This window comes from Cynocephalus volans, chromosome 1 (assembly GCF_027409185.1).
Source record: "Cynocephalus volans isolate mCynVol1 chromosome 1, mCynVol1.pri, whole genome shotgun sequence".
In the NCBI taxonomy this organism is placed as follows: domain Eukaryota; kingdom Metazoa; phylum Chordata; class Mammalia; order Dermoptera; family Cynocephalidae; genus Cynocephalus; species Cynocephalus volans.
Window position 1 is genome coordinate 151,571,751 of NC_084460.1, and position 26,618 is coordinate 151,598,368.

Below are 26,618 nucleotides of genomic sequence, written 5' to 3' on the forward strand. Positions count from 1 at the left end.
TGATAAAAAAAATGAGTAGGTTATATAAGATTAGCTATGTGTGGGTCAGACATTGTACAGCATCTGGAGTTTGGGGGAGCATCTGCTTTTCTTTTGTTGGGGAAGTAATTAAGAATTCAGAATGAGACTTTTCAAAGGATAGAAGGAAGTGAGGCTTTTTTTTTTTAATTGAAAAGTTATTCAAGAGAAAGAGTTTCAGAGACGGAAAGTTATTCTCTCATGAGTGACAGTTCTGGAAGCAGCGAATAATGATGAGAACTGAAGCAAAAAAGATTGCCCAGAGTTACAAATCTGCCTAGGGGACTAAAGAAGGGGAAGACATGAATTCAGGAGGACTAGAGAAGGGGAGGACATGAATTCAGGGGAAAGTGGTTATCAACAGAACAATTACGGAAGAACAATATATTTTCTATATTCTTTGACCCAATCCAATAGATTGCCCCTGCAATCTTTAACCCGATAAGATAGGTAGTTCACCTTATTATTTGGTTATCAAAACCAAGTATTGAATAGATTTAGTAATTTCCCCTAGTTGACAAATAATGAGACTGGCATTTAAACCCAGGGAGCATGATGCTTGAGGAGGCGCTGTCATCCAGTATGGTATTTGTGTGATTTGGACTATTTCAAAAAGCACAGCTCAAAGTTGGATTGCTTTTAAAAGCAAAAAAAAAAAAAAAAACCCAACAAATGCACATATATGAAATGATTACAAATCTGTATTACCTTAAATATGTAAGTAGTGAATATAATATATATTGGGAGAATGAGAGCTCAAGAACTCTTAGTTAAAAAACAAGATTAAGAAATTATTCACCTGTAAAATAACAATACCACATTTTTCCTTGCTTTATGTTAGATTAAATAGTGCAAACTTTTTAAATTTTGCATATCTTCAAATGAACTTTCACAATAAGGGTAAAGGCTATTTCTGTACTTATCTATCATGAGCATTTTAGATGAACTACTATGACTGCCCGGCACATTATTATTCAGGTTCTAGAAAAAAAAAAGGTGGAATTTTGCTCTCTCCTAGCTCTGATGAGTTGACCTCACAAAAATTAATGTGCAAAAAAGAAAGTGTACTTTGATGTGATTTATTAATTGAGCTTCCATTAGACATAGTTGTTTAAAGGTTTCCTAAAAATTCAAATTTTTTCTTGCTGAGTTCAATGTTCAGTGTTGGTAGAAGTGTTCCAAGCTGAAAGGTTTTCATTTGTGTTTCTGCTGACTTGCACATTTCACACAATAGGACTTGGTAATATGGGCCTGATCATGGTCAATGCAATTTGCAGTGTTAGCTAATTTTTGAAATTAATAGTGAATTTGAAATTAGTTACAGACTATTTTGGGTTCATTAGTGTCGGGGAAGGGTTTTATGCCTGTTTGTTTTTAATTGAGTAGAGGGGACAAAAATAAAAAATGCTGCTTTGTCTCATATGCAGATATGAAGTGGTGCATAACAGTGAAAATAGTAGCAGCGAAGACAATAGAAGCATATAATTTGACAACAAGAAAACATATGCATCTATTCTTTTTGCTATTTGTACATCCCAAAGCATGAAATTAGAGGGTCAATGTTAAAATAATAAAATGTCAAAAACAAAGAAAATAACACAGATTTTGCAATTTCATGCATATTTACTAAAAGGGGACAAAGTTTTAAGCATTCCGTATAATCAAATAATTTATTAGGTTTGTGAGGTTAACTGCTTACAGCTAAGCAACTTGTAGCTTAATTGCTTCTCATACTACAGTAGAGTTAGAAATGTCTTTCTGGCCCCTATCCCCAAAGCAGGAAACTCAGCCTGAGGCACTGAAAGTGCTACACAGGAAACAGTAGGTAGCATAATTCAGCCATGTCAAATTAATGTTGCTATCCTGGGAAAATAGATAGCATAATGAAGGAAGAATAAGGACATTTAGGAGAGAGAGTCCTTCAGTAGGACATCCCTTCTGGTTTTTATTTATGTGCAGAAAATAATAATTGGTTGCTCATTAAAAAAAATAATATTTCAGAAATTAATTTTGAGAGACTAAATATACATTATAGATTCATCCACTCATTCTTCTTCTTTTTAAATATCTGGTTACTTCTTTAATGTAGCTAGCTAAAGTTTCCAAAAGGGGAAGAGGGATCATTAGGCATAACTTGAGCAAGGAAATATTAAATCGAGTATATTTTTGTGCATGGAGTTCACAGTACGAAACTCTTTGTAAGTCAAATCCATGACTGCTCTTTGCTCCTGTGGTTTGAAGTCATCCTCACTCTTAGATGATGGATTATCAGCAGAAAGAAACAGCAGGTTTGTGTTCACAATGATAGATAATGGGTTGAATGAAAAGTGTGCTCCTGAACTTGGTTGAACAGCCGGCCTCATCACATGACATTTAAAAATATACTGGATAAAGAAAAAGAAAATGCCCTTCAGGGAAAATCATTTCCTTTATGCATACATAATCTGTCTTTTCAAGATTTTGTTTTGTATGAGAAGTGGAACTAATGGTATACCGTTGGGAATATGAGAAATCTTCTTTAAACTCACAGAGGAATAGCTGACAACTATGACGTGAGAGTGGAGAAAAGACCCCAGTCTGTCCTCTTAACACTGGACATGGAGCGACGAGCCTAGGATGGGCTCAGTTATACCCACTGTCTGTCACTTACCTGAGCATCTAGTGGCATGATCGGTGCTATCGTTTAGTATCATTTTTATAACTCGGAGAGAAAGAATAGGAGCTAAAGGTAATTCATGGCAGTGGTTATAAAATGATCTAAAATGGCTAACAAAAAAGTTTCACTTTTCTGTAAATAAAGAAGTTATATTTTGGCACACTGTGGTGACATATGTAAAAATGACTTCCTTATTATATTCAACAAAATACACAAAGTCCTGATAAGTGAAAGTTCCTAAGTCACCATTACAAAAATACTTAAAGGAACAGTTTTCAAACTAAGTTTCATATGATGAATACAATTTAGAAAATAATATTTATTCACGTATTAAAGTATTAAAACAATCTTGGACACAAGTACAGTGGTGTTTTTTTTTTAAAAAAAGGACAGAAAAGCCTTCTTATTCTATTATTTGTTTTTATGAGCAATAGCAAATGAGATATGACCTGTTCCAGATATTTGGATTTCTTAATGTGTTGTAGCAAATAGATTGTAGTTCATATTGTAATAGATTGGACTCATTGCCTGAGGAGGGGAATCTGTGTTATAATTAAAATGTTGCCAAGGGGATTACCACAGAACATTTCTCCAGGTTCTCAAGTTCCTTGAACCAAAGAGTTTATTGTGTTGTCTAAACATTTATTTGTTATTACTGAGGCAACTTCTGAAAGTGTTTGATGTTTTATTTCCCTTTCTGAGAGAAGCACTAGTACATTTTATATTATCTGTTCAAATGTGTAGATTGTAGCTAAGAGGAGATTAGTTCTATAGTTCAAGGAAGAACCAAATGCTATAAATGTATGTTACCAGGTTTTTATAAATCTCAGAATATTAGGTATGAACACATTATCTACAAAACTTTCTAGTCAGTTTCAGTGCCTCTGAGGTGTACAATACTCGTACTGCCCACAAACAGCCCATTCCATTATCATGCCTCCTTCAGATCCTTGGGCATCCTGTAACCCACCCCTCTATTGGGGTCACGTCAACCCCCCAGGCAGTCTTCTATACTAACATCTCAAAGGGCTTCAAGCTGCACATGGTGCACATCTTGCCCGTAAGTCAGAAAGCAACACATACCTTTCTTCTGCCTTGAGTGGAATTCGCTCCCAATGTAGCCTCTTAACTCTGCCATCTGGTCTATTCCTTCTGGATTTTAAAGGTATAGTTCTCGTACAAGGTTCTGTACCTAACAAATTTGAAAGACCAAGTGTTTTCCTTAACATACGTGCTTAGATCAAGAAGAAAGAGCCATCTTTCCCTTTCCCAATGCACGGGTGTGTGTGTACACACGAGCACATGTGTGTGCGTTGTGTCTGTGTGTGTATCCAGCTGTGGAGGGAGGGTAGATGCTAAAGCACTGCAAAAACTTTCTTTACAATTTCAACCTGGAAATGGGTGATAGGTTGAGGGTTGCAAATCTGGTTTTGCTACTATCTTCTGAATCCTACATAGATAGTGCACCACCTCCCTTTGGAATGTGGCTACATACACCATCTATTGTTTTGTTCTAGACCTTGTGGCAATAGCTGACTGGTTGAAAACAGGAGTTGTGTTCTTAAATCCTTTTGCATGTATATGTGGGTTTGGATTTTATCCTGAAGACCATAAAGACTCACTGTATAATTTAAGTATATGAATGAAATAAATACTATTATGTTTTAGGGAGTTCATTCCAGGAGCAGTGTATTAGAGGAAATGAGACTAATTTTAAAGAGATATGTCAGGGCAGAGTTGCAGTCACCCAAGTAAGTAATCTAGGTATTGCCTGACTTCAAGGGGTACAATGTGAGGTGGAGGCAGACTTCAGAGACATCAAGGAATTAAAATCTGTATGACTTGGTTACTCATTATATACAAAGAATAAGTGAGAGGAGATGTCAGGAAAGATTTCCAGGCTTTTGGCTTAAGTAACAAAACAGGAAGTAGTGCCATTAATTGAGATAAGAACTACAAGAGGAAGAACAAGTTTGAGTGAAAGATGGGGGTCAAGGATTCTATCAGTTAAGTAGCCAAAATGATGTGTTTCTATGCACTTACATTAATTCTATGCCATGTAAGTTCTCCTCAACTAATCCTTTCTGCCATTTTTATAAAGATCCAAGTTAAAGACTTTCACAAAGAAGCACAGGAATCAAGTGCCCTCCACTGCAAACTGCAGACAAGATGCTGGTGCTTAGGACAGGAAAACAATTAGCATCGTTTGTGCATTTCCGCAGAAGTGACTAGAGCTCTTTAGATTGCTACATACACACTTTGATCTAGGGATTATAGGCACATAGCTGAAATACTAACTTAATAATACACTATTTTGCTGGAATTGCGGAGACTAACTCAGCTGGGCTCGATAGAGTAAATATTTTTAAATAAACAAATTTTGTTTACTATAGCAATGGCTATTCACATTCACCTACTTTAAAGTAAAGAAAAGGAAGAAATTTGACTCATTGACGTGGCATCGAGAGTTTTTAGTCTGGAAATCTTTTCTTGTGAATTGACACTTAAATAGTTTATTTAAACTGTGGCTTAAATATTTTGGGGCTTTCTGAAGCCAAGGGGATTGGCTACTTTTTCTTCATGCTTTCATTACATGGTGGATATTAGATAGATACAGTTTCAGAGACCCCCCAAAAGTCAGTTTGTTAATTATAGAGCTTATGTGTATTAAGCCTGAGATCAGCTAAAAAATAATATTTATTCCTAAATTACCCAGAGTGTCAATGGTAGGTTGCAGAAATGACCCTAATTCTTTATAGTTACTCCATTCAAAAGGTGGTCTATTCCTCCCTTCCTTAAATTTGAGTTGGCTTTGTAACTTGCTATGGCCAATAAAATTTAGCAGAAGTGATATACCAGTTCTGAGCCCAGGCATCAGGAATCCATGTGTCTTTTTTTCCCTTTTCACTCTTGACTAGCATATGAAGAAGCCTAAGCTAACCGGCCACATGAAGAGAGAATGCTGTTATCGTTGTTACCCCAGATATCAGCTGAGCAACATGCAGACATGTATACTGTTCTATCCCAGATAGCCAGAACTCAAGCATCACACAGGCTGACTGCACATTCATGCATGAACCCAGTTTAGATCAGCCGAGGCTTGCCCAGATCTGCAGAACCACCTAGCCAGCCTAGGTGGTTCCTAGCTCATGAGCTAAAGGAATGGTTGTTATTTTAACCACTAAATTCTGGTGTGGTTCACAACATAGTAAAATCTAACTGATAGAGGAGCTATTCTTACTAAATTATTACCAAACTTAATTTACCCCAATCTCCTACTTTCTGAGACATTTAGAGTAGGTCTGACTGTATATATCTAAATGACTGATAGCTATATGAACCAATTATCAGAACAAGTACAAAGTGCCAATTACCATGTAAATAAGACATCTGATTTTCTAGGCAACTCTAGCTTTTACTTGTGTTGTATTTATATTTATTATAAATTATGCAGATATAACAAATAGATTGGGGTATTATTTTCAAACTATAGAATCTTAGAAATGTTATTTGAATATTAAAGACTGTTAGTGGTATCAATATTTTAAAAGAGGAAACAAAAGACAAATTTCCTCTATTGTTTGCCTCATTTTATAACTTATTTCAAAAATAGGGAAGTTAAGCAATTTTGCCCTTATTTGCATTACTATTTTACTGTTAATTAAGCTGTGTGATAAAATCTTTCATCCTAAAGTTAAGTGTATTCAGATTAAGAATCAATAAAATATATATATATATATATTAAAAACATTTTTAAAAGGAATGATCATCAGAAAGTAATAGGACACTATTTACACACGTTATACTGTCTGTCATTAGTGGTTTAGGTTTAGCTCATTTCTATTGGGATCAGCAAAGAGCACACTGTGACTAATTATCTAATCTATACCTCCAGGGTTTTAGCTATGCTCTCTTGTTCAATTAAAAATATTTACCTTCAATACAAGATTTTCTGTAGGTTTTTTTTAAAAAAATTGGTACATTGACTAATAAACACGGTTAGTTATTATATTAATTGATAGAAGTGTCATTTGAAACAATTTCAAAAAGCTATGTTGAGTATTACAATAGATATCCTATCTTTCAAATGAAAACACTCTCATTCATGATAAAACTGTGAATAGAATTCAACCAAATTCATTGTATCATGATATTATCGGCATTTAATACAATTATTATTGAAGCAATAGTATGAGAAAAATGAAGATATTATGATTAATTAGCACAAATACATCTTTAGGCATCTTTCACAGTTTCAAGGCTAAAATGAGCAAAGATAAGATAAGCATAGTATATTTATTCCTTATTATCCATTTAACAAACACATAATTTACTCTGTGACAGACACTGTTATAAGTGTTTATGAATATGAGCTCATTTAGTCCTCATTAACAACCCTAGAGGTACTATTATTATGGTCATGTCACAAATGCAAAAATTGAAACAAAGAGAGAGAAAAATTAAGACAAAGAAAGGTAAAGAAACTTGACCGAGCTTACATGGCTAATAAGTAACAGAACATGGACTTTAACCCAGAAAGTCTGACTCTATCATTCATATTTTAATGACTGTTCTATGCAGTATGTTTGCTTCCTGAGTTCACACCGTGGATATCATTACATATTTGGTTTCATACTCCAGAAAAGAGACAAAATTTCTTTTTTCAAACCATGAGATAATTTCCCTGGTATGGGCTATTTTCAGCTGCTCCATTTCATCATTTATATAAAATTGGACTCACAGTGCTCAGAGTTGAATTTGCCATCTGTAGTAACCTAAGGAGACGACAGATATTAGATTAATCCTGGAAAAGTTTTCAAATATCTGAATATTTAACCTAGCCAATGATAAATATAGAAAAGTTCTTGGGTACTTAAGTCAATAATACTGTAATCTATTTACTGTAGTATATTATATGTGTGTATGTATATATATATGCATATATACACATATTTATTTAAAACTAAATTTCACAGCACTAAAAGCATTGCAAATACTCAATATTCTAGTTGCCTAAAACTCAAAGTGAAGCAACAGATGGAGGGGAGGACTCAGAGAGTCACCAGGGGTGCTTGCTAATTATCATGTACTACTGTATGCCCCAGCACTGTATGTAAATCGTCAGTTGTATATTAGATTTATCACTGATGTCATCCCTTATCTGCAGGCTATTTTCAGAAGCTAAGTACTCTGCCCAAACTATTAACTACCTCATTTAGCCCAAAGTGGAAAGGGGGCTTTTATGAGTAGAAATGTATAGAGGTGGCAGTCAAATTCATAATTTAGTAATGCATCATGAATCCTTAACTTTCCCACTGAAATATTCTACTTTGTTAACAAATATAGGTTCTCTTTCAAGAGTATGGCCATAAAATATTATCTCCAGGAAATAAAAAATTATTCTAATGTGGCATAGCACAAAGATATTATTTTTCAGTCAGCTTTTAGCTATATTTTTCCTTAGGGCAACATTTAATGCTGTCATTATAAAATATTTTGACAGAACATAATTTCTGTATTCCTAAATGCTGCAAGGGATTTTTTTTTTTTTTTTTCTTTAGATAAACTCAACTATATTCTGGAAAAGTAAAATCGGCCTATTTTAAATAAAGAAAGTTGTGTGTAATAGAAGGACAGAAGACTATTATCTAGACAAAACAACACAATTTCAGTTGAAACAACATGATTCCTGCAATAATCTATTATGACTATATCTAAATTTTATGTGTTAAAGTAGAAAATGTAGCCAGATGATGGCTAGAAATACAAGTGTAGGCATAATTTAGAAACTGATTACTTTTGAAGTCAAGAGGATAAAATTAAATAGCAAAAGAGGTAGTATTATGACATATTGGGTGTTCTGGCAACAAGTGTTTGAAGACCCAACTGAGTAAAAGTAAGAGCAATAAGGAGGAAATTTGGGTGGAGGGACGCATGTGTGTTCTGCTCTGTGTGGCAGGAAGAGCCTTACAGGTCCCTTGTTTTTTCCTATGACTTCTTTCCAGACTTTTATTTCTGAGAACAGAATGAGGAGGAAAAAGTGAGAAGCTTGGTTACCTTTAGGAGATTATGCATCACAGACACTCAGAAAGAAGTTAAAGAGAGTATCAATCAGTTTTTCAGGGCAAAAATCTCTTCTCGGGGACCATCAGTAGGCTACTGATGGATCGACTGTGGCATGTATGAAGGTTCATGAGCTTCAGGTCTGCCAGAACAGGAAATAACAAGTAAATACATTTGCTACGGCAAGCTAGAGAGAAAATGAAAAGTATAGTTGGGTTAGTGTCTACATTTCAAGTGAAAACTTAAAGAAAGATTTTGAAATTCACAATGAGGGAAAAGTAAAACCAAAGAAATCAACACAAGGGAGGGAAGATCACAAAAGGGGAGACACAAATAGCTGTGATCCAAAGAAATGCAACATAAAACGTGAATGGTATATTGTTCTTTGCTCAACAAAATGGAAACATTTTTAAAATGGTAAATTAAAATACTAAGTATGGTATAGTGAAGTGGTTCTTAAAGAGTGATCCAGGGGATCCACAATAACTTTTCAGGGAGAGCACATGGTCAAGTCATTTTTGTAATAATACCATGATGCTATGTGCACTTTTCACTCTCATTCCTTCACAAATGTATTATTGAGTTTTCCAGAAGTTACCTAATGTGTGATGTGCCATCACTCTGATAACCAGTGGAACATATGCTTATGTGTTTACATGTTTACTAGTTTTAATTTCTAATACAGTAAATGTAGATAATGCTAACTCACATAAAGAAAGGCTCTCTGGGGTCCTCAATAGGTTTTAGGAGTGTACAGGGGTCCTGAGACCAAAAGGCTGAGGGCTGCTGGTGTAGTTGTAATGAGCACATAAACAATCTTTTAGAGAGTGTAAACTACTTGATTTAAATCAGGAACCTTAAAAACAGTCATGTCCTTGACCCGGTACTTTCACTTACAGCAGTCAAACCTGAAGTAATCATCAGAACATAGACTGAATATTATTTATAATAAACATCATAACATGAAAATAGCAAAATATTGGATTTATCCAAAAAAGGGAAATGTTTTAATAAGTGCTACTAAATCCAGAGACCTCAGACTTTCAGGGATTTAAAAAATGGTTTACAAACAGTGGTTTTAAAATAATTATGCCCTAGTAAAACAACTGTGGTTTATCTGACTATTGAGGGAGCAGAATTACATAGTGGTTAGAAGCGTACCCTCTGTAGGTAGGGTGTCTGGGAGCCTGCCACAGCTTAAACACTTGGCTATCATGTGGCATTTTATAGGCAACTTGATTTTTTTAAAGCTCAGACTCTACATCTGCAAATTGCACACTATAATCGTCCTATCAAAGGGGCTGTTGTATTAAATGATTTGCTACATGTAGTATTTAGCATGAAACTTGGCATATTGATCAATAAATGTTAGCTATTATAACTATCTATGTAAAATATTGAAAACTAAGCTAAAAATATTATTCATTTAATAAATGTTTATTAAACACCAACCAAGTAGAATGCACTGTTTCAGGAACTTGGGTCAGATCTATGTACAGAAGGAACAAACTACCATATTGCAGCACACATTAAACACGGTTCTCTTTGCAGGGTGGGGTTGTAAGTAATTTTTTTTTTCTGGTCAGCATTATCATATTTTTCTGAATTTTCTACAGTATGAATATTAATTTTAGCAGAAACTAGAAATATACAGTAAACATAAAAGGTGAGTATTTTCTGTTCTTCGTCATTTTTTCCATTTTTTAAGTTAGAAAAACTTAAATGTGTGAAGAAATTATGTGGTTTATTTTCAAAGGAATTATTATTACCAATAATATAATTTCTAGCCAGACTTCTTAAAATGTAAAACCAGTGGAATTAAAATAATTGTAAAATATCAGGAAAATAAAATTTAGAAATAGGCCTATGCTATACTAAATAAAAGTCATATAGTTAATTAAATAAGTAACATGGTGTTTCAAGCTTTCTGAAAAATGATTTTCAATACTTATAAGATATTAGAAATGTTTATATCCTCTGACAAAGTAATTCTACTTCTAGGAATCTCTGACAAGTAAACTATAGGAAAAGTCTGAAAACACATAAAAATATATTTATCAAAACTGCCTTCTATCAAAACAAAACAAAACAAAAACAAAAACAAAAACAAAACAAAACAAAAAACCCGAACAGGAAAAGGTTTTTTAAAAAACCTAAGTATCAAAAAAGAGGGAAAAGTTAAATTAATTGTAGGAGAACATGAAACAATCTCATATAGCCATTAAAAAAAAAAAAACCTTTAATAATGCTGAGGAATATTTTTAATGATGGAGAAATGTTCATGATACAATATTAAATAGAAACTCAGGCTACAGTGTGTTATGAGAAATGGATCTTCCCCATACACAGGTAGTCATGTGTTTCCCTGCCTCATATGCTCAGAAAGAGAGCCTGAAGGAAATGCTTTCAAACCTAACAGCAATTTTATTTTCTAATGTTTAAATATAGGCATGTAGTATTTTTATAATCCAAAGAAATAGACATAAGAATAAAAATACCATAAATAATGTCATTTATCCTGAAGACTGTGCAGTTTTCTGTTTTTCATGTTATGACTATGCAATGATTTCAGATCCTTTTGAAAAAAAAAAAAAATGTCAGGGTTCTAGTTCCCATGACAAAGCTATTATCTGCAATCCCTCTTTCATCCTAGACATCATAGCCAACTTATTACGAAGTCCTGTCATAATCTTTAAACATCTTCAAAGAGCTCCCACATTTGTCCTCTCTCCACTCTGTCTTCTCCTGTTTAGCATAAATCCTGGTCCTCAGCCTTTCTCATGTGGTGCACTGCATCAAACCACTCCCCTTGTCATATTCTCACCTTCTCCCATCCCCACCTCCAACTCCTCTTCCACAGAGTTCCCAGGGTGACCTTTCTAAAAGACCTGTCCATTCACGTCCCTGCCCCAGTCTCCTGCCTAAGACTCCTGTCTAAGACTCTTGAAAGGTCCTAATTAAATCCAGGATGATGTTCATATAGCAAACAGGGCTGTTTGTAATCTGATCCCTGCCTACTTTCCCAGCTTCAGGTCTTCCCTCCCCTACCTATAGTCTACCAAATCATTTCCTTTCCCAAATATGCAATACTTTCTCACACTTCCATGCCCTTATCTCACTTGTTACCCCTCCTGGAATGTGTGTCAGCACCTATTGAACTTAATTACTGACTCAGTTTTCAAGATTAAAGTAAAAATGCCCTTCTCCATTAATCCTTCTCTGACACCTCCTAAGAGTAATTTGGGTGTTCTTTATGCTCCCAGAACACCACTGTCCTCATTTAGCATTTTCCCTGTAGCATTATGATTGTTTACTTAGCAATCTCCCTTAGAGCACATTTAAGCTTCTTTATCCCCAGAACTTGGAAAGGTATGTGGCACTTTGAAGGTGCTCATAAAATTTCTTGCCTTCATAAACATTTCTTTTTTCAGCTCCATTTCTCTTCTGAGTTCCTCCCTCTGCAAGAAGGTACCTCTGTAATAATACATCAAGAGTGTGGTGCATGATTAAAACAAGGGAGGTCTCTTTGAATATTCGGTGCTGCTTGGGAGGGGAGAGAATGAATGGAGGCGCTACAAGGGGAAGAGGGAGTGGGGGCAAGGAGACAGCTGGGATTTCCTGTGGTTTGCTTTAACAAACTAATCTTACTGTCACTTACATATAGAGCTATTATACAAGCATTAATCTAGTATTACTTAAAATATTTCATGATTCTTTAAGCTCATAAAAAAATCATCTGTGGTTAAATGCACATAGGAAATAGTGAATATTGTCTTCTTGAAGAATGACAATGCATATATGTTACACTTTTTACTGTGTAATGGAGAAGAAAAAAAGCAGAATGAATCATTGCATTCAAAGCAGCATGAATGCAATGAGAAGCCCAAAGGGACTGCACCTCAGCTACTCCTCTGTTAGAAGGAGAAAACTGGGTACTGCCCCAATTCAAAGTTAGCTTCTGTTTTTATTGTAAAGACGAGGAAGTTTTACAAGAAAAATTAGTTGATTCAATCATTTTAAAAGCACACAAAGACAGGGGGAGAGTGACAAAAGTTATCTATGGCTAAGTATAGCTTAAACAATGGAAACTAGTAACATCAGTAAAATCTACAACGTGACATTCCAAAGTACAATTTGTGAAAAGCTAAGTTGTTCAAACTGTAATCATTATTTAAAATATAACCTCAAATGATTAAGCAAAATTACATCCTTATGATTAAATCTAAGTATAATTGTCTCTAAAGTTTCCACCAACAGAAAGCTTGCCCTTAGCAAACTTTTTCACATCTTTCCCTTCAGTAATTCTTAAAATCTCTTAACAGGATTGGTATGGCAATCACCTGTTAGCTCTAAAATCGTTAAAGTGTACAATCCCATACCTAAGCAGTGATTAGAGTTGATTAGATGGGCTGTTGCCACACTAACTGCAGGCTTTCCCCCCTGACTGGAGACCATTGCCTCATACATGCACTTCCTAAAAACCCTATTCTAAATATCAAATGAGAGTCAAGACTTCTAACCTTCTACACATATAAGTTTGTAAAAAGTGCCAAGAAATCCTGCAGAAAAGGCACATTTAATTTTGTTTAGCTCAGGATTTCACCAAATTATTTACCATGTGTTCTTATTCTAATTCATAAATAAATAAATAATAGAAATATAGCAAAGCACCTATGAACATTTCAGGGAACTAATGTTCTGTGGTAGAGCAAAAAGTGCTTTAGGCCTTGAACACAGACAGATTCTCCAAAACTTTCCAAGACGTCCTTGGAAAAAGCTTATCCCCCAAATTCCAAGGCTTTATCTTAGAGGGTCAAACACTCCTCTCAAAGAGTTATTGTGAGGATTCAATATTTTTTGTAAAATGCTTATCACTGGCACATAGAAAGCACTCAATAGACCTTAGTTATTATTGTTACTTGTATTAATATTGTTATACCTTACTGTAAACTCTGTTGATAGTCGCACCAGTGTAAAATAATTTTGTTTTAAATATTGTTTTATATTGTAAAATAAAGAATCTTAACTTTTAGACTTTTAACTGTCATCAAAATTTTTTTGACTGTGATATTTGAATTGCACATTTTGTCTCTAAACAATTTATGTATTGGTTATATTGCAATACTGGAACTTGAAATATTATAATCAAATGATATTATTTTTAAAAATAATGAACTTTATAATTAAAAATGTTGTATCATAAATGGTATTAAGTAAAAAATCACATTATGTGGTTTTAAAATTATATTTTATAAATTAAACTTTATATAAAAATCAAATCATAGACATGCCTACACAATTTCTAAATAGGAGAATAATATTTACAGGAAATATGAAGATTTATTATATTCAATTTTAAAAGCACATAATATTTAGAAGAATACACATCTACTTTAGTGGTTTGTGGAAAAATAGAAATAAAAGATAATGGGAATCTTTCAAAGAACTTTCTAAAGTGACCTCCTGTAGAACAGCAAGTCCCTATTAAGTGGTAAAATGACATCATAATCACTTAGCATAAGAAAAAATTAGTAAATATATGGAAATATGTTGAACCTTACTAGTGATTAAAGAAACACAATTTTTTAAAAAATAAGATTTTGGTAAGATGTCAAAAATATAAAATAATTAAAATGTTCTTTGTTCATGAGAATGAGTTGGAATTTTTGACTGATACATTTTAAATTGATAGAATTCCTTGGTAAAGCAATTTAGTCTTGTTTTAAAAAATAATAACAAAAAAAACCTTAATCTCTTTACCTGATAATCCCAGGCTTCATAAATTCCTTGCTTAAAGAAGAAAAAACAAAACAAACAAAAAAACTTTATATATATTTATTAAAGATCTTGACTAAAGATGTTTATTTTAGAGAGCTTATACATTTTGCCTTTGTCAAATGACAAAAGAACATCCTGTTTTAACCTATTTTACTCAGTTAATTTGTCATTATTTCAAATTAATATTCAAATCACTTAATTTGGCTTTCCTAATAAATTCAGAAATAAAATAATAATTATCTCTTTATTTTATATGTTTAAAAATAACTACATATATTTCAGCCTGAGGACTACACACTTATGGTTTGAATTTCTTTCTTTCTTTCTTTTTTTTTTTTTTTGATCCTTAGAATTACATTTCCAGACTAGATTGCAAGCTCATTGCCAGACTATTCTTTCTAGAGAACTGAGTTTCTCTCATTTATCCTTAAAACCTGTGCCTAGCCAGGTAGCTATCATGGAGAAAACATGTAATATATGTTTGCTGACAAATGCATGAAGAAACAACTTCTTAATATGAAGTTCTTGCATTTGGAAACTTTGCTTGCTTTCTATTTTCTTCAAGCATGTATTCTTTGTAATTTTGATTGGTTGTTTCTATTTAAATATATTCAGACCCTTAGGGATTATTTCCACCTAATTTTATTCAGATGGTTCCAATCTTAGAAACAAACACAATCTTTCAAGTCATCTACCGTTACTAATTTTTGGCCATTTTCCATATTTCCTGTTCTTTGTCGTAACTTCTGGGATATTTTATAACCTAATTTTTTAAAGCTAAGCCAGGGCTTTGATGACAGAATGAAGGGTTGGGAGGGATTTTAGAGACCCAGTAATCCAAATTTATATATGTAATAAATGGGAGTCAAATAGTTTGCCCACAGTTATGCAAATAACTTATGGCAAAGTCAGGACTGGCACCCAGATCGAGATTGCACTGATCCAGTCTTCTTCCCACTATAATCCTAAATTCTGAGTTTTGTTTTTCTCTGATTTTTTTTCTTTTTTCTTTTGTATTGAGGGCATACTATTTGCACAGCCCTGTGAGAGTCACCAGTGTTAAACTAGAGAAAACGGAAAGGTCAGCATTTGATTAGAATGAACACACCTGGCAGTTAGGAAGATGGAAATGTTCTCTCCCTCATGTGTAATACTTCTCAGATCTGTTGTTTTGTGTCTTAAACAAGCTGATTCAGCTTAATGTTCAACACTGAGTTCCTTTACTATGTTTTAAATTATAGCCTTCCCTTGAGAAACTTGATTAATTCATACTGCTGAAATTATCACCTTCGTGCAAAAGACATATGGTTTCATTCTGTTTCTAGTCTCTCTGGTTTGGAACATATTTTTGAAGCAGTAATAGATTTTTTTTTTTTTTTAATCTTGGAAGCCTCTTAATGCTTTGACATTAAACATAGGCATTAAAAAATGTAGCAGTGTTAATTGTGAATGGTAATCAGGATGTCACCACTGGGTCCTATTTCGTGGAAGTTAATGTAACTCAATTATGTCTGGTGTCCTTAGAATGGAACTTTAACAATGAGCTATTGTTTTAATTTTATATTTTTCTACATAAAATTGTGCTCTTTATAAAATAACAGTATTTAAAGAAATATATGAAATACTAATTGCTATTACAGTTGATGCTACTGTTTACTAACATTCTCTAATAACAGAGGTCTTTATTTTCAAGTTCAATCCTTTTAAAAGGATTTTTTGTTTTTTTAAAATCATGTGCTCCTTATAATATTGGTATTTTCTTTTATTATTACAGAAAGCCACTTACCCTTATGTTTGAGAATTCAACTACATATTTTTAAAAATTGCCAGTCAGAGAAATACGTAGTAATAACAGTAGCTGGTTGCCCTAAAATATTCAGTTTAAAATTTGGGATCTAAGACGCCTCCGTACCAAATTAATTGTCTCCTGCCCTAACTGACTACCTCAGTGTTTATACCTCTGGAGTATAAAACTGGAGCCAGGAGTAGAAATATCAGAGCAGTTGAAAGGACTGTTCAAAAGAGATTGTGAGTTCACTGTAATAAAAATCATCAAGGCCAGTGCTTTGACTCTGGTAGGATACTGTACAACCTTTATTTCTAAAACCAATGATGACAAATTGAAATGATGGGCACTAAATCCACTCCTGGAATTTTGTAAAAAGTAAGTTATATTCCAAAAAATCATTTGGGAAGGAAATTTGCTGATTTGCCTTTTCAGTATTTGATTCTGGCTCTCTCCCATGATTTCTTCCCTTACATTTTTGTTTTGTTTTGTTTTTAGAGGGGAACTTTCTCAACTTATGCTTTGCTTTCTCATTGATCATTTTCTGTCCATCCTCTCAACATTACTCCTCTACTTGCTACAATTTGGCTTTGGTCTCTCTCTTTGTGTGTCCCACCTCAACCCACATAATATCTTCTGGCTCTGTCCCTTCAAAGGCCTGTCTTTTTTGCTAAAATTAGTCTATAGAACAGATACTTTGATGCATTTCTTGGACTATGTGTCAGTTTGGAAACTTTCAGCTACCAGTGGCAGAATACAGCAATTGATACTGGCTTACACATTAAGGAATCAGGAAATTATTTCACATAACCACCGTACCTAAATAGAGCAGGCCATAGCACCGCACGTTCAGCTGCTTAGGGCCCTATGTTTTCTTCATCTCTCTGTTGTCCTCAGTGTCAGCTTCACACTGAGGCTCATTTCCTTTGTGCTTGCAAATCAAAAGAGAATGATTGTTACTTTTTTAGAAAGAAAAACGTTCTCAGACGTCCTCAGCTAACTTCTCATTTCTCCCAAGTCTAGGTTGGACATTGGACATGGGATTTCCATGATTGATTTAGAAAATCCATTTGAGCATCAAACTGCTAGCATATAAATTGAGATACTATCTGACTAGTTTATGGATATATTTCCAATGCCTAGATATTTCCTGGCACTTAACAGAGTTTCACCGTATAACCTTGAAGAGATATTCAAATCCTCAAAACTGTTACATTTGGTAGGTAAGTATAAGACTTGCAGATGACAGTGCTCCCAGGAAATCAGTTGAAAGCCATCTGTCCATTATCTCCCTGTGCTTTCTTCAGCTTGTTCGGATCCCTATTCATACATTCAACCCTGCTTTGGTTCCTAGACCAATATGTACTTGGAGTTCAAGCCAGCCCCCTTTGGTTTTTAACTCCTTCATCAACATAATGGAATTAATAATGCCTACCCAAAGAGTGCTTGTGAGAATTAGAAAAAAAAATGTATGCAAAGCACTTGACACAGTGCCAGGCATACAGAAGGAACCCGACAAATGGTAGGTCTCTCAGTTCTTAGTACTGAACTTACCACAATCACAAGATCCCCTCAGGCCCAGTCCTGTGTTACTAGTTATATTTGTAGCAAATGTGGCCTGAGTCACAGGGCTGATACTTGGGCCTCACATAGTTTTGAGGTGTCCTTGCTCTGAACATGTTTTTGGCACCAGAGTGTCTATAGCCAATGTCCTAGCTGTACTTGTCACCGGCCTCAGCTTCTGGTTTAGTTTCCATTCCAGTTCATGCTCTTGTTGCTTGTCTAATTTCTTAGCTCCCCCAGGATGACAGCCTTGCTTTGCTCTTCTCTCCTCCATTATGAGGGAGCTGGACGCTGTGTCAGAACTCAGGTAGTGGCTTGGGCTGCTGTATCCAAGGACTTACTTCCTGAAGTCCAGCATCTTCCTGCCTAACTGGACAGTGTCATCTAGCCAGATTTCTAATCCTTATGGGTGTCTATCTCGCTGGTATATCTCATTTTTACAACTTCAGACCTCAAGTATTAACTGAAAACCACCATACTTTGTAGATCGGGGTATTATGTATTCTACATAAAGGCTAATAGCAGCCAAGCCCTCTTATAGAATCCACCCTTCCTCTGGGATATTTTAAATGCCAGTCTTTGGCTCTATCTCCATTTGGACTGTTATTCAGGTATTCACAGCCATGTCTTGTCCCCAACTTTGCATACCTGACACTATTCACTGTCTCTTCAAATGTGCATAGATTTAAAAATCTATAAAAATTCCTTCTCATGGATTATTTTTAAGAGAAAATATGTAAGACGAAGTATAGAAGAAAGAGATATTGAGAGGGATATAGGGAAAAGAGAGAAGGAAGAAAAGAGGAGATAGCTTATAGTTTTAAAGCTTGTAGTTTTTAATATTAATAATTATGATTGTAATCTCCAGCTTAAAACAGTTTTTAATTATTTCTTTCATCAATATCTTTCTCATAGATTTTTTTTGGAAGTAAAGATAATGCTGAAAGAAAAAGTTTCTGCTTATCTTAGTTCCAAATATGTTAGCTTTTCTTACTGAGCAGAAAAGGAAAATTTGAGGTATGTCCAGTAGTAAATATTTGATGACGAAAAGACATGTCACCAGGTACTGTATGACTTCTAGGGGACATTTTGCTCAGTACTGATGATGGGAATAATTTATACATCACCTCTGTTCATGGTACATGTGATGTATTGATTTGCCTCCCCATCTACTTTTATTTTTCTTAATTATCTTGTGAGGGATCTATTTCTGTGATCCAACTAAAATAATGTTTTTGGATTGAAATGGTTTATAAGAATCATGGGAGAGCTTCAGGAAAATCCCCTACATGTGTCATGAGAATCCTTTGCTTTGTCATACTGTGATTTTTCCTTATTATAGAAAGCAAACTAAATTGCCAAGGCCATGACTCTTGCTCTCAAATGAAATGCTGTGTGTTTGCCTTCTAAGAGAATCTACATAGAAACCATGCATGCTTGGTTAACATAGCTGCATATATATATATATATATATATATATATATATATATATATATATATATATATATATATATATATATATATATATATAAATTGGCATGTTTTGATTATACATATATAAATATGTATGCTATTTCTCTAGTTAAATCTCTTTATATATAAAAATATATCTTTTTGTATGTGTGCATGTGTATAGATGTATGTGTATACACACACACACACACACACACACACACACACACACACACACAAGGGTACTTCAAAAAGTTTGTGGAAAAATGAATCTTTCCATGAATGTTTTGAAGACCCCTCATATATATATATTTATCCCTATCCATATATATAACTATCTCTGTCCATATATATGACATATATATATCCTTATCCATATCCAATTCTAAATATTTATTATCTTTTATATATGTAGTCTATGGAGGTCAGGGAGTCTTTCTATTTTTGCTAATTAATGAATTCCAAATATCCAAGTAAGTGACTCACATGCCTTAAGGGAGGGAAAGAATGGTGCCTATGTTTTATAAAATACTTAAGAAAGCTTTTCTATCAGTGTTGTAATTTTAAAAAAGGAGAGTGTGAGTGATGTATTTGTGAATTTGGTGAAATAGTGATAGTGCTTAGGACATCTCCTCCCTGACCCCAGGCATCCAATCTCACCCCCAGGGGCTTAGCTATGGGTCTAGAGCAAAACTCCTCGCTGTCAGCCTCCAGTGCACTTTGAGCCCTACAGGGTCTGGGGTCCTGAGATTCTTTGCAGGGTGACTGGCTCTTGCTTTCAGAAAGAAGTCTGGAAGCTGTGTGGGGCATACCTGGCACTATGTTTTATAGAAAATAGAGACTAAAATTTCCTGAATGATTTTTCTGTTTAGTTATAATTTGTTTAATTACATTAAATAATCATAGTAAGGTCGCCCCTCAGAGGGCTAACAGCTCTAATACTGTTAAATTTATAAAGAAATACACTAATAAATAAATAAATAAACTAATATATGAAAACAAAAGGTTTGCATTTTTGAGTGGGTGATGGAGTATCCCTGTTTTTCTTAATAATGGCTATGGACTTCAGAATATTCCAGATTTAATTGTGTGGGAAACAAAACAATAAAACATCAATGTCAAAAGTCTAAGAGCAACATTAGAAAAGCAGAGCTAACAAAAATACTAAATGTAGATTTCCGGGGCTTCTGGTGCCAGCCGTAAAGAAAACAAAGTAGGTAAATGGTTGCTGTAGATAGCTGCTTTTTATTGTGTTGTCTTTTTTTCTTAACTGTAATGTACAAACTTAATTCCAATGAGAATGCCAGAATCTCAAGTGTTTGATTTTGTAACTGAGACAATATAGGTCACTTTTAGTGGTAGGAATTTAATTAATAATCTTAAGTCTAACTTTTTATCTTCAATATAGGAATCTGGACTGGAATTAAAATAACCCTGTTTCTTGCTTGCACATTGCTCAGTTATTAAGTTTATTTGCAGAGGTCAATCCACTTCTGGTTGTACAGAAAGCAAATGGTACAGCCCTACCTGCCTGCCTGGATTTTTGAAATGCAGTTACTGTATCTTCTTCCTTTTATGGCTGATGACATCTCTGGGCGTTCTGAAAAAAATTCACCTGAAACCAATCCTCAATTGGCTCTCTCTACTTGATTTTAGTAACATGCTCTGATTCCAAAGAAATGCTGACATGAGGAAGATAAGCATGAAGGTGAGAGGGAGAAAAGAAATCAAGCCAGTAAGCCCTAAACGTGTGTATGTTGAATATTTCATGGGTAACTACATATGGGGTTGTGTTTTTTTTAAGTATGTGTAACATCTGGTTCTTTTTTTCACTGAAATCATGTGCAGTGCTTTTTTTCTCCTTAAAAGCAGATTTTCTATTGTTTCATAAATAATTTTGCATTTGTACCAAAGGCATTTCTATTAATTCAATATGGTGCAATGAAAGTATTCTGTGGATGGATTTGACCATATTGTTTATTGATCTCTGTGCTTATTGGTTTTATGTTCATCTTTTGCCAACTATCGCATCAAGATTTTTGCTATTCATCTGGACACAGATATTAGATATTGGAGAGACTCTACCATTTATGTTCTCTTTTTCCCCCCTTGTTTTTGGAAGGCAGTACGTAGGAGGAAAAAAAAAAAAAAACAGAATTGAGAGCTGCTTCAAGTTTTGCAAGTCAAAAACCATGTGTATATATAAATGATTCTGCCACTGCTGTCTTCTTAACAAAGGAACAATATTGTCATGAATATCTGAAACTCACCGGTAAATAATAGACCAGTAGAAGGACTTAGTTCCATCTTGGATTTGAGTTTTTTCACTCAGATAGACATAAAATGGACTTGAAGTCTTGTTGAATATGTGAGAAGAAAAAAAAAATGGATTTGAATCTGAACTTGTCAGTTTTATAAACAGGAAGATTTAGGATATTTTTGGTGTTACAATAACCGACTTCTTTGTATACCTCCAGTCTTAACTCCCGTTGTGATTCAGGGAGAAGATCTGAATCATTTGACTTTGCTCAACGATCAAGTTAAAGGCTTCTGGAGGCGCCAATCCTCCAGCTCTCCCTGCAGGCACTCCGAACGATTCAGTCCCATATGCGTACCTTTGTGTTAAACTTCTCTTCTTCCTGAGTGTTAACTTAAAATCAGCGTACCCAAAACTGAAATCAACGTTTTTCCCACTAAACTAGTATTTTCTCCAACTTCCTTAATTCTAACAATGGACCCATCATTTTCCTGTTTCTGCTGCCACCACACTTCATTTAATTCTCATCACTTTATGGTGTGACAAATTTGCTGGTGTCCTCATTGATCTGTTGTCTCCAATATCTTCTAAATGGATCAGAAAAACCAGTGTATTGACTGATAGATTTTAACACTTATCACCTGAATATATATTTTAATACACACCCTGTCGACTCAAATATTTTTATGGATTCTTTGCTGTTTAGTGATTCTTAAGCTTAGCATTAATAGTCTTACACAATCCAGGCACAATTTACCTAATAGGGTGCCCTGTTGTCACTGTGAAGTCTTCTCGTAGAGGTTTCATGGTTATGAAAGCAATTGCTACAATTGAGTTAGATGATATTCTATTTCTTTCCAAATTTACAGCCCAATAATTCATAACCTTTTGTCCTTAATTTCTACTATTATCTGACATAAACTCATTTGTTTTTGTTTAATTGATCTGCACAATGGTCATTAAAAATGTTTGAGATGTACTTTCTACATACCCAAGACCAGTTTAATTATCAAAATCCATTTTAAATTCCATCTCATTCATGTGTTCTTTCCTGGCCACCTAATCTCACTCTTTTAACTCTTTTTTTTTTTAATTGTCATAATAACTTATTTAGCATTATAATTTGTTGGCATGAATTGTTATTTATTTTTCTATCAATATGTGCTTTTGATTAGACTGTAAGATCCTGAGTAAAGGATTCTGTCTTATATCCCTTTGTTTTCCCCCATTTTGTACAATTCCACTAAATGTTTGTTGATGATGTTAATGATTCTTTAACTTCCCCACTTGTGTGTTTCCTCATCAGCTTTCAATGCCTTGCCAAATCTACCTGCCCCATGAGACCTTGCCTGGCTATAAAGCCGAAATAGTTTCTATGTTCTCTGAAAGTCCATTCATACATTTAGCCAGTTCACCTTCTTTGGTCACTACAATTAGATTATAAACAAACTCTCTCTCCTTTTAAAGATTCTGAGCACATCGTAAGTGCTGATAGTAAGTATTCATGATTGACTGGTAACTCTTGAAAGATCTGAATCTTTTCTCATTCTCCATTTGAGACAAGTGAAAGCATTGTGTTGTGATACAACTGGGTCATTAGTATATCCAGAAATGAACAGGAATGTATATGCAGCTATAGACTGTACTCTGTAACTACAAGAATGTATGTCTGAATAAAACCCAAATGAAAGTGCCATGCAAGTGGCTCAATATGAGAGCTTGCCAACCGGCTGGAAGAGAGCTAGATAGAGGTGACCTGTCTCCACTACAGCAAACTACTCCATGTACCCTGCTCCTGTACACACCGCTTTTAAGTATGTGAAGTTTGGAACAGATTTATCAGGCCAGCCAGAGACCTCTATTGAGGAAAGAGAATTCTAAAATCTTAGGATACACTGCCAGATCATCAGTCTCCATCATTACATTCCCGGGCACCCCAATGACTAGATACACATTTTTGCATGACTTCATTCACTAGCTCTTGCCAAAGAAAGAAAACAGAAGGGAAGGTCCCATGTAGACAGCTAAGCCAAATGAATGTGGCGCCACTGCTACCCAGGAGTGTCAGTCCTATTAAACCAGGGCTATGGAGACAGCCAAAGGGTGGGGCAGCCCGACATAAATATAGATAATGTTTGTGGTTTGACTTCCACACAGTAATGCAGAAGGCATTATGGATCGGCTTGCAATTTGATGTGGTATTTTTAAAATTACTAACGCATAAATAAAAATGTGACTTAAATGCATAAATAGGGGTCTCTATCCACTATGTGCCAGAAAAATATTCAGGGTCTCAGGACTAAAATAAACAGGATTTCTACCATGTGTTAAAAATTTGAGTTTTGCCCAATTCAAAATTAGTGAAAGCATGAGTATCTACCAGTAAAATTAACTTTTTTGTCTTTTCTCATTATAGTTACAGGGCAAAGAAAGGAAACATGAGCAATTACATGGTGATTTTAATTGATACAAGAAGCCAATCTAGTTAAATCATTGTAGAAAACCAGCTTCTCTTCTCTCCCCCACACCATTATGTAGAGGGAATTTGTATATTAAGGATAATTACTTGAACTCTCCTTTTCATTTTATGCTATAAACATATCACTAGAGTTTCTTATTGTTTTGAGCAGAAAAATGTTTAAATAGAGAACTGTGCTATAAAAACAGTAAAGAAACAAATATCTTTATTTAAAGGTAGACTTCAAAATTTTTAAGTTCTGTTATTGTTTAAAGTATTGTGAAGGATTTTTATTCAAAATAGAAACTAAGAATAAAGTGAAATAAACAGAGGGATGAGCCACAGGCATCAATTAAGTATGGTTTCCTGCTAGATTAAGGATAAATATATCAATCGGTATTCATGAATTTGTTTTTCTCTAAGATAGTAAATCAATTACTTTTTATTAGGGAGAAGTTCAAATTACATATGTGATTTTGCTAAAGCAAAATTACATTTTCCTACAAAATTTATAAGTAGATGAACACGGCATAGTATCTCCATTGTTATTATCTGCCCGAATTATCTACCTAATTTGGTTCTCATGTTTAGATCTTTCTACCTTAAAAAGATACCACTTTTCCTTTGGTGGTACATAGTTTGCACATCTTATCTTTTCTAGGGCCTGAAATAGTATAGCTAATTTGCTATTTTTGTGTAACATTATTACACAAAACATTATTGTGTAATATATAATATTGTGCATATTATTTCTCTGAACCTTAATTTTTTTATTTGTACAACGATCATTATAATTTGCAGCTTTATTGAGATAATTTATAAAGTGCCTGGCACGTGGTAGACCTAAGTAACTGGTAGTTTTTATTATGGCCTTTTAATCAGAGATAGCTATGGTATAATTAATTGCTTCAAGCGTGATCATGGGGAAATTACTCATTAACCCTAATTTCAGTTTTAACAACAACAATACAAAAGATATTCTTACCAACTGAAATACAAAGCTGGTTGTAGCAATTCAATAAAAATATGGGCAAATCAACTGTCAAATAGTCTTATTAGTTAACATAGTCCAAATTGGGAAAGGAAGAATTTATATCATAACAATAGAAGAGTGGGAAATTAACTATGAAGCTCAAGGATTAGAATTCATTTTAAGGATGAAATTACCCAGTTTTTTTTTTTTTTAATATTATACAATCTAAAACTTCCAGAAAATGATTCACTTTTTCTCCTCTTTGACTTTCTCCTAGTCTAAGATTCTTTCACCAATTTTTGAGCAAGAAAGAACATTCCTTTGGGAAGTGAAGCAAAATTTATTCCATTGAGAAGAAAAGAGGAAGCATTTTTAATTATCTGTATTAACAGAAGTTTGGTAATGCAATATGCCTTATCAAAATAAATTTATATAAAACCTAATCTCCTTATTTGCAATTTCAGAGTCAAAATGCCATTAACCATCCTCTCCTGATAATTTACTGTATGTTCTCAAATGGCTAGAAGAGAGGAGCTCAAATGTTCTCATCACAAAGATGTGATAAAGTTTTGTGATCAGGAATATGCTAATTACCCTGATTTGATCATCGCACATTGTATACATGTACTGAAACAAAACTCTCTACCCCATAAATATGTATAATCAAAGTGCAATAATTAAAAAAATGAATAAATTATTTAAAAAAAGAGAATCAAAATTCTACAAGCAAAATATGAGAAATATAAACTTTTCTTTGGAGAGAAAGCAGATAATTTTGTATTGCTGTTCCTTTTATCCTGATTTTCATCACTTATAATTGTGCTAGTATTTCTCTAGTTTTATGTTTTGTATATGTTTCACTGAAGCTGTCATAAAAAAAATGGTACTTGGTAACAGCATTCTTTCACTACATATTTAAATAACCCAGGCAGGAATATTATGAAAATATGGACAGTGTTCCAAGACATGTAGAGATAAACCAATTGGAACAAAGAGATTTTTCCATCTGCCCAGCATTAAAGTGCCTTTTTAAGCTCAACAGATTTTCTAAGTGTACCTGAGGGAATTCATTCTGCTCAGAACTCAGTCACACTTTCATGCCAATTGAGATGATGGACTGTATACTTAATAAATTTTCCAATTGTGAAAGAAAGCATAAATTGTGAAACAACAAATCTCTAAGGTGTGTGCTTATATTACAAAAGCATTTAAAACAGTTAGTGCCAATAGGACATGGCGTTTTGCACAATTATTTTAAAATTGTGCACACTGTACTGTTTATATCAACTTGACCTGTGAACAATTTATCAGCAGCAGGACAGTGAGTACAACTGTTAATGGGAAGTTATTATCAACATTGTTCTTAGTAATATTTATTAGTGTAATAAATATACTTATTTCTAAACTGGTGTCAGCAAAGAGAGTCCCTGCCCTGAAGATCTAGCTGTAGGATGCTGTTATTCATTAGAAATCACATTTGTGTGTAATTTGGGCCAATGCAAATACTTCTCTATTTGTCTTTCTGATTTAAGTCCCTAGTAGCCAGTTCTTTGACTGAGGCGCACATAAAGCAACCTGAATGGAACCACCTTTTCTGAATTGTCCAAACACTAA